Raw genomic sequence first — 7,803 nt, 5'->3', positions numbered from 1 at the left:
CATCTACCTTCGTAAGTAATTATTAAGCAAACTCTCCATCAGAGGCACAGGCGCTCCGTATTTGTAAAGCAAGGTATTTGTCATCAGGAGTTTTAATCATTTCAGTCACCATCTTCCGTATACAGGGTACTACACAGCAGGCACAGGTTGCCAACACACAAAGAATAACCAAAATCACTCCCACACAAGATATCAACATTCCTTCCCATGAGGAAAACATTGTCGACAGTGCTCCAAACCAATCATGCGTGCCGGAACTCGTTTGCATTTTATTTGACAACCGTTGCATCTTTTTTAGGATCAGATCTAAGTCTTTCCCATCTCCGGTGTTGTCAGGGACATATGTGCAACACTGGTCAGTACCAAGCATGACACAAATGCCTCCCTTCTCGGCAGTGAGGATCTCAAGCACAGCCGTGTTTTGCCGTGTTACCCTGGAGTTGGCGTGTAGCTCCGCTCTGATCGTCTGTAGGCCATCTCTGGTCAGGTTTTGGAATTTCATCTCTGTGTAGTAAAGGAAGTTAATCCAATCTGTGTGTGCTCCGATGACGCACCAGGGGCAGAGGGTGGATGCCAGGCCATTTGCTGCTGGGTTTAAGGCCTTGTAGTCGTCTGGAATGCCTCGGGGAATGCCCAGGCGGTCGAACCAAATCCCACTGTCATCGCCTGCCTCTCTCCTCCCTCGTGCGGAATGCATTGGAACGTTCCTTAGGTACTGGTGTATCTTGGACCTGGGGGTAATCTGAAAAGGTTGTACTAACATTGCTCTAGCACAAGTCCCAGACCAACCCACAGGCAGTGTAGCTCTTAATTCTCCATTCCCACATAACCACCACATATCAGCTATGGCTATATCCTGTACTTCAAGAAGTCTGCCATTCAAACACATTCCTGCAGTTTTACATTCAGATGAAGTATTTAACTGTATTTCTCTTCCATTATCAAGCACATATGTAATGGTCTTACATTGTGTCCAGTGTCCTAGGTGTACATCGTTTTTTTCCTCAGGTTTTAAATAGCATTCAAACAGAGCATCTTTGCTAATAATGTGTGGAGGTGGTGAAGCATTGTCTTGCATGTAGGGCCAGTTAAAATGAGAACAGTGATGTTGTATAGCTGTATTATTAAACGCCCTATTTCCCATCATCAACAAACATTCTGCAGAACACATAGGCTGTTGTATGTAGCCACACTGGACAGGAAGATGTGAACATTCTTTTCTACGACACAAGGTGTCCGCTAGATGGCACATCTTACACGTGCACTTGTTGGCTAAGAGCAAGTTGACATGCAGCTTCCAGGCTTCACTTTCTCTAAATTCATTATCGCAGTGATCTAGGTCATAAGGCACAGGGGTCGCCAGGAGTGGTTTCGTCGGCACCCTGGGCCCTGCACAGACTAAACAGTCACCTTGTGGTACATGCATTCGGACGGTCTGATTTACCCATTTCCACCACGGATGATCTTTTGCCAGGTCCCACCGTGGATATTCGTCCAGGGTCGGTATTTGCTGCATCATCCACAAGTATGTTATTAGACCAACAATGTAAAATCCCACAGTCGTTGCTAGGAGTCCCCCACATACTTTGGCCCACTTTGAGTAACCTCCCATGACTTTGCAGAGGAATAGACCTTTTACTCCACAATTTCCACTCGGTTCTAATCCCACAGGACAGTACTATATCTACTGCCAGCGTTTGAGACGAGAAGAATCTATACATCAACCCCCCTTTGTAGACTGGTCTTTCTGTCACTGCGGGCAATACCTGGGAACAGCAAAGAAAGATGGTTCTTACTCCTCTGCATCCGTCATTTGCAGGCTTACCCGTTTACAGTGAGTCAGATGTATCCACGTGGCTCTCTCAGCTATTTTGACTGCGGTGGGTGTTGATAGGAGCACTTGGTATGGCCCTATCCACCGGGGAGAGTGCCAATGTTTTCTCTTGAGACTTTTGGTCAGAACCCAATCTCCTGGTCCGACCTTGAGTTCAGCCTCACAGTGTTCCTGCGGGGGGGAAAGAAATCTGAGAGCATTTAGTCTCGTCAACATTTTTGCCATGTATTCTGCAAGTGTGTATTCAACATCTTCGTCCGTTCTAGAAAATGGCTTAAGAGCTGGTGTAGTATAGGGTCTCCCATACATCATTTCAAATGGTGACAATCCTTTTGCTGTCTTAACTACATGCATGCTTAGTTCCACTAATGGTAAACAATGGACCCATCCTTTGCCTGTATCTTGCATCGCTTTCCTTAGCTTGCCTTTGATCGTCTGGTTCGTCCGTTCCACCAGTCCTGCTGACTGTGGGTGGTAGGAACAGTGATTTTTCAATTCTATCCCCATTTGTTCGCTGATTAAACGCAGTGTTTGGTTCACAAAATGAGGGCCGTTATCACTGTAGATTCTGGTAGGAATTCCGAATTTAGGAATAATTCCTGCGCATAATGCCTTTGCTACTGCATGAGCATCTGCCTTCCTGCTTGGAAATACTTCTACCCATCTAGTAAACACATCTACTATGACTAGGCAGTATTTCTTCCCCTCATTCAAGTTCAGTTCAATGAAATCCATGCACAGATATTCAAAAGGATATTGTGGTTCTGGAAACTTGCCAGGTTTCGGTCTGAAGTTCCCCTGTGGATTATTCTTTGCACAGATTAGACATCTTTCACAAAAATGCTTTGAATAAGAAGTAAATCCAAAGGTAGTAAAGATCTTATCTACCTCATAGCACATCCCTCCTTTTGAAACATGGGCCACCCCATGTGTCAATGTTGCAACGTATCTGAACAGTGCTTTTGGTAAGACTGGTTTGTTGTCATTTTCCCACAGTCCTTCGTCAGTTTGTTTTGCTCCGTGTTTTAACCACAGTCTTTTTTCCTGTTTTGGTGCTTGGTGTTGCATGTCTTTCAAAATTGTGAGGTCTAACTCTTCAATTGCGTATGTGTCAGTGGGTTGTTGCAGTGCGGCCTGTTTTGCGGCTTCGTCTGCTCTTTGGTTTCCCAATGAAACCGGGTCTTTTGCATGTGTGTGCGCAGCGCACTTCATGATTGCCACTGCCTTTGGAAGTTGTAGTGCTGATATCAGTTCTAGAATCAGGTCTCTATGTGTAATAGGTTTACCTGTAGATGTGATCATTCCCCTGTTGGCCCATTGACCCGCAAAAACATGACATGTGGAGAAAGCATAGTTGCTATCTGTGTAGATATTAACAGTTTTGTCTGTCCCAAGCTTGCATGCCTCAGTGAGGGCAACGAGTTCCGCTGCTTGTGCGGAATAGTGGGAAGGAAGTGGCTCTGCCTTCAAGGTTTTCTCTGCTGTGACTACAGCGTAACCCGTTGCATTACTGCCATCAACGTTCTTTTTGCTTGAACCATCAACAAACATGGTTAATTCAGCTTCTGGGAAAGGCATATCTCGTAGGTCAGCTCTGGCTGCCATTGTCTTATCTGTCTCTGCAATGCAATTATGTGGGTTACCGTCTTCTGCAGTAGGTAACAGTGTAGCTGGGTTTAATGTCACGCATCGCTCAATGACTATATGGGGTTGTGAGAGTAAGACTGTCATGCAAGATAAGTGTCTGGCTGGTGACATGTAAGCATGTTTTTGTTGTAACAACAAAACAGATACTGCGTGAGGAACTTTCAGTGTGAGTGGACTGTATAGTACAATTGGTGCAGAGGCCTGGACTGCCAAGGCTGCAGCCACCACTGCTTGTAAACATTCAGACATTGCTTGGGCTACTGGATCTAGCCGTGTGGAGTAGTATGCTACTGGTCTTAACTTGAGTCCCCACTCTTGCATTAACAGAGATGTCATATAACCTTTTCTGCAGTCTACTGCTTGTATGAACGGCTTGTCGTGTCATGGATGTGCTAAGACAGCAGAACTGACCAAAAGTTGCTTAATGTGATCAAACGCTTGCCTTGCCTCCTCAGTCCATTCAATAAGATCTCTTGCTGACATGGGTTGGGAATAAATTAAACTCTGCAATATTTGTGTTTCCAACGCATAGTTAGGAATCCACTGTCTACAGAAGTTAGTTATTCCTAAAAAGGACATCATTTGTTTCTTTGTCTGTGGTTCTGGTGCTGCTAGAATAGCTTTCTTTCTCTCTTGGTCTAATGAGCGACCTTGTGCAGAGATAACATAGCCTAGATATTTAACTTCAGTGGACCACAGCTGCAACTTGTTTTTGCTGGCTTTGTGGCCTTGTTCAGCTAAAAAATTCAATAGGGCCATAGTATCCCGTTTACAAGTCTGCTGATCAGGGGAATTGATAAGGATATCATCAACATAGCACAGAATGTGGCTAAGTCCAGGTGGTGTGAATTTAGCTAAGTTTGAGCTTATGGCCTGTGAGAATATAGTGGGAGATTCGCAATAGCCTTGTGGAAGCCGAGTCCAAGTCCAGCGTCTCCCCTCAAAAGTGAATGCAAACCAGAACTGGCACTCGGGTTTCACTGTAATTGAAAAAAATGCGTTTGCTAAGTCAATTACAGAAAAATGAGTTGCATTCTTAGGTATTTCATTCAACAGAGTGCTGGGGTCAGCTACAATGGGAGCCCTGGGAATGACTGCGAGATTGACGGCTTTCATATCTTGCACAAATCGCCAGGATTGTGATGGGGGTGCTTTTTTGACAGGAAAGATTGGCGTGTTACATGGGGAGTCTGGGCAAGGTATTATTACCCCTTGTTCTCTCAGTGATTCAAACACAGGAGTTATGCCTTGTATGGCTTCTCTTCTGAGTGGGTATTGTCTTTGGTAAGGTCGATATGACCCTTTAGCTGTTATCTCAACAGGAGCTATGCCAGTTATTTTGCCTACGTCTGCAGGCCCTTGTGACCAGAGGTGTTGGGGGAGGCGATTTAACTCAGTTTCCTCCTCAGTGGTGAGATGAAATGTTTGTCACTGCCTTAGCAGCCCCTCCCCCTCCTGCTCACTGACCCTGATTGGCATAAGGCCATATGTTGTTGGAACAACTCCAATCCCCAGCCCACACATAACATCTCTTCCCAGTAAATTAACGGGGCATGTTTTTGAAACAATAATCTGGCATTGCGCTGTTTTGCCCGTTTGCGGGTCTTCGAAGACAAGAGGATCTGTGTATGGCTCAGCTTCGAGATGTCCGGAGGCGGATCTGACTATGACTTTTTCTCCAGACAATCTCACTGTGCTCATCATGTCTCGCTCTCTGAGTACTGTTCTGCAGGCACCAGAGTCGCACAAAAATGTCATTGTTTTTCCAGCCATTATCAGTGTGAGTCTTGCGCTGTTTGGAGTAGCCATTAAAGCGAAGACATTTTCATAATCAATGTTTAAAATTTCCTCTAAGTCACTGCTTTTTAAGTATTCTGCAGTCGGGCTGAGAGGGGGCGGCCAACTCTCCTCAGTTTCCACGACTAGTCATTGTCTGCTGTCCTCCCTTTCCCAATGAACTCTGTTGTCATGCCTTTCCCTAGGAACTCTTTGAGCTCTCTTTGAGCAGTCTCTGGCCCAATGCCCCTCGTGCCCACATACATAACAGAAAAATTCCGCTGTTCCTGTATTTGCTGTTCTTCCACCTCTTCTTTGTCCACCCCTTCCTCTATTTGATTGCCCCCTGTATGCCATGTCACGGGTTGTTTGAACCTCATGCATTGCCAATTTGTTAATCATTTTCTTCTCTTTCTGTATGAGGAAACCCTCTGCGTGATCAGCCATTTGTTTAACAGGGAGAAACCCATTGGTTTGCCAATGTATCAGCTGTTTTTTTATAAACATGCTGATGTCGGGTTTCATCCCTGTCATGAATGCATTTTTTAACTGCATGGCGTAAGGCCCATTATCTTCCCATACCTGTGGCTCAGGCATCCCACTATGAACTCTGAATATTTTTCTTAGTCTTTCTAAGTATTCCTCAATTGTTTCTGCTTCTTTTTGCACACAACCAGATATCTTAGTGAAATCTGTGTGTCCACGGAAGTGTTGGGTGATTCTATCAAAGAGGGCATCTAATCTGGCCCAGTATTCATTGTCAATGTCAGATGAATATGCCAGTGGTCTGTTGTTTGGGCCGGTAGCTGTCCAGTTACCAGCAACCCTGTAAAAGTCTACTCCCATAACAGTTCTTACACATGACTCGAACTCAGCTGCGTCCGGACGGAAACTGTGTGCCATATTTCGTAGTTTTGTAATGCACTCTCCTGGACCCTCTTTAGGGTGTGGAATGTCGGCGGTTACGCCTCTGATATCGTTTATTGTCCAAGCTCTATATACCCACACTGTAGGTTCAGCATTTTCTTGCCCTGCATTAGGGTTTGGCATTTCTATCATCGGAGCAACTAGATTGTCTTCATCAGCTTGGAGAAGTAGATCACTTCTTAACACTCTATCTGTGATAGGCATCTGTGCTTTTCTGTTCATTTTAGCGCGTTCAGCGAATCTCCCTCTACAAGCTTTTCCTGAGCATAAATTCGTTGGAGTTGGAAGAAGCGTGGGAGTTTGCCTCTCACTCGCTTGTGGACAGGGTATTGGAATATTAAGAAGCGCGGGAGTTTGCTCCTCATTCGCTTCTCCAGTTCCGGCTATCAGTGGTGTATCAAGCTGAATTAGCAGAGGAGGTTGCTCCTGATGCACTGTCACTGGGGTAGCAGCAAGCTGAATTAGTGGAGGAGATTGCTCCTGATGCACTGTCACTGGGGTAGCAGCAAGCTGAATTAGTGGAGGAGATTGCTCCTGATGCACTGTCTTAGTTCTGCCTACCACTGGTGTATCATTATCTTCATTTGCTTTGTAAGCAATTAACTGTTGGGACATCTTTTGTAATTGTTCGTTTACTGACTCTTTTAGATTAGTTGCTCTTCTTATTGCTACTTTATGCCATATTTTGGCCTCCCTTAGCCCAAGTTTCTCTTGCATGTCGCTATCACCACAGGCCTTCTCCCTGATTTGTTTTATCAAGTCAGTAGTTGCCTCTATTTGTAGCTCTCCTTCAAATCCAAAATCTCGTTTCCACATATGTCTATGCTTTACACAGTCAGCACTTCCGTATATTGCCATATGTTTCATATCCCCTTCTAACTGGGATATAGCATCATTTTTAGATCCTTTGTTTCCCATTTTCTCTTATTGTTAAAATTCGGCTAGACAGGTATGTCTCTATTCGTTTCAGACTATATCCTTCTCTTTTGCCGTTTTCTTCTTTCTTTTAACAATGCACCAAGAGGCCTACCAGAAGACCCAACAGGAAAACAAAAAGTGAAAAGTGTGTTCCCTTCATCCAAGGCGAACAGGAATGTATACAGAAATATCCGGAGAAAATAGGCCTAGGAAGTTTTCAAATTCAGACACAAGCACTATCCTTCACATAAGGAAAATGGCATTCTTTACATATAACCTTTACCGTTTAAAACAAAACTTAACGGTACCCTTCCTTCCACCCTTCATACAAGGCAAACAACCGGAAGGTGAACAGTGCTTATATAACCATATAGCGCGCGCTATCCTTCACATAAGGCAATTGGCATACTTTACATATAACCTTTCTAACGGTACCCTTTTTTTTCCCTTCAAACAAGGTGCTATCCTTCACATAAGGCAAATAGCAGGTACGTGAACAGTATTATAAAACCTTAGCGCATCTCTGAATAGGAAAATTACAGACAGGAGTCTCTCTAACTCTTGCAATTCGTTCAACACACGGGGCAAACAGGAATAAATCCCTCCATGAACCTTAGTTCCCCTTTCCACCCCACGGCAAACAGGCAAAAAGTTAGTCACAAACCCCACCTGAAGACAGGTGTACGCAAACCCGAAACAAA

This window comes from Sprattus sprattus, assembly GCF_963457725.1.
Source record: "Sprattus sprattus genome assembly, chromosome: 20".
NCBI classification, from domain to species: domain Eukaryota; kingdom Metazoa; phylum Chordata; class Actinopteri; order Clupeiformes; family Clupeidae; genus Sprattus; species Sprattus sprattus.
The sequence above is the reverse complement of the archived record's forward strand: the minus strand, read 5'-3'. Positions refer to the sequence as shown.